This window comes from Penaeus chinensis, chromosome 21, assembly GCF_019202785.1.
Source record: "Penaeus chinensis breed Huanghai No. 1 chromosome 21, ASM1920278v2, whole genome shotgun sequence".
Taxonomy (NCBI): domain Eukaryota; kingdom Metazoa; phylum Arthropoda; class Malacostraca; order Decapoda; family Penaeidae; genus Penaeus; species Penaeus chinensis.
In genome coordinates, this window is record NC_061839.1 from 27671118 (window position 1) to 27673617 (window position 2500).

The following is a 2500-nucleotide window of genomic DNA, read 5'->3' on the forward strand; positions in this document are numbered from 1 at the left end:
TCTCTTTCTCTTTTTTCTTTCTCTCTTCTCTTTCTCTATCCTTTTCTTTCTCTATCTCCTCTCTCTCTCTCTCTCTCTCTCTCTCTCTCTCTCTCTCTCTCTCTCTCTCTCTCTCTCTCTCTCTCTCTCTCTCTCTCTCTCTCTCCTTTTCTTTCTCTCTCTCTCTCTATCTATCTCTCTTTTCTTACTTTCTCTTCTTTTCTCTCTTTTCCCCCACTCCTTTTGTCTCTCTCTCTCACCTTTTCTCGCTCTCTCTCTTTTTGCCTCCTTCTTCTTTTCTCTCTTCTCTCTCTCTCACCCCCTCTCTCTCTCTCTTCTTTTCCCTCTCTTTTTTTCTATATCTCCCTTTTTCTCCTTTCCTCTCTTTCTCTCTCTCCTTTGCTCTCTTTTTTTTCTCTCCTTTTCTCTCTTCTTCTCCCGAAAGGAAAGCAGAGGGAGAGAGAGAGAGAGAGCAGGGGGGCGGGGGTAGCTGACGGCAGGAGTTTCGCAGCCTCGTCGATACGCGTTTCCACCCTGGCAATTCTGCTGTCTAATGCACCATAATTGAACCTGGTCACTGGCAACGCAGCCACACGGTCGCCAGCGTGGTTGCGTGATGTTGCCAGCGACTGACATGCCCGGACGGTTAGCAAAGCGCCTAGTGGAGCGAACTACTTCGTGAGTTGCCAACGTAGGCTAACAAATTGTTCAAATGCGAATGTTGCAAAAATGCACTTCATTCAGAAAGAGAGATCCCAATCACACCATCCAAGATCCCATGCTGGCCCCGTCATGACCAGTCATTATTCTTATTAACAGGTTAATTCCATAGTATTTTTCAGGTCATGTACTAACTCTCTCGGAGACACATTCTCTCACTTTGTTTCTTCGTATCCACACACACACTAATGTGTATGTATATATGTATGCATGTATGTGTATGTATGTATGTATGTGCATGTATGTATATATACATACATACACAAATACACATACATAAATAAATAAATATATATATATATATATATATATATATATATATATATATATACACACACGCACATTCATATATATTTATATATACATACATTATATATGTATATACATACATATAAATAAGTATACATATAAATATACATATTCATCCATACATATATACTCATATATATATATATATATATATATATATATATATATATAAGTATACACATACATATACATATATACATCTATATATACGCATGTATATATGTATATATACATACGTATATATATATAGATGTATATGCATATATATATACACATATGTGCATATACATGTGTATATATACATAAATACTAATTTATGTATATATATAAATATACATATGTACATACACATATACACATATATGTACATATATATAGAGACATATATTTACATATATATAAATACATATGTACATGTTTATATATATATATATATATATATATATATATATATATACATACATATATATACATATTCATATACATATATATATACATATATATACATATACATATGGTTATATATTTAATTATGTATGTATATATATATATATAGAAGAGAGCTAAAGATAAAGATATACATATATATACATATATATATAGATACATACATATATATATATATATATATATATATATATATATAGAGAGAGAGAGAGAGAGAGAGAGAGAGAGAGAGAGAGAGAGAGAGAGAGAGAGAGAGAGAGAGAGAGATACACACAGATACGAGGGGGATTCAAAGAGTTCGTGGGAAAAGGACAGTATCAAAAAACGGTTTCAGTTATGATGTCTATTTTAAACACATGGTCCATTAAGGACAATGCGTTCTGCATACGTTGATAACAGCCTTTAAGTCCGTCTGAGTGAAACTGAGGTTCATTTGATCTGAACCATGTCAGAGCGTCTTACATTTTCAACCGATGGAAAAGTGGTTTGGAAACAAAAAGAAGTCGGATGGGCTACACCGGGGCTGCAGGCTGGGTGTCGGACGATTATCAAAATTCACGTAGCACAGCTCTGGTCTGCCGAGCGCCGAAAGCGGGTGCACTGTGGTGGAAGAGAACGCGTTGACGCAGATTTCCAGGGCGTTTTTTTAAGATTTTATTTCGGGACAGTTTTCTCAAAATGCATTCATGAGAAGCAGATGTAACTGTTCTCTTGCTCTCGAGGAAGTCAACCAGCAAAATCCCCTCTGCATCCCAGATGCAGTGACCATGACCTTTTCTCTTGAACGCTCAGATTTTGCTTTGACTGGTTCTCTTCCACCCCTGGGAAGCTTTGATTGAATTTTGTCCTTTGGGTCGTACTGGTAGAGCCATGTTTCATCCCGCCACAATTCCCTCCAGAAAAGCTACAGAGTCCTCATCCCACTTGTTCAAAATTTCCACTAAAAGATCTACCCATGTTTGCTGCTGATCTAGGCGCAACAACCAAGGGACCCATCGAGCGGAAAGCTTGCTTTGCCACAAACTCTCCACCAGAATTGTGTAAG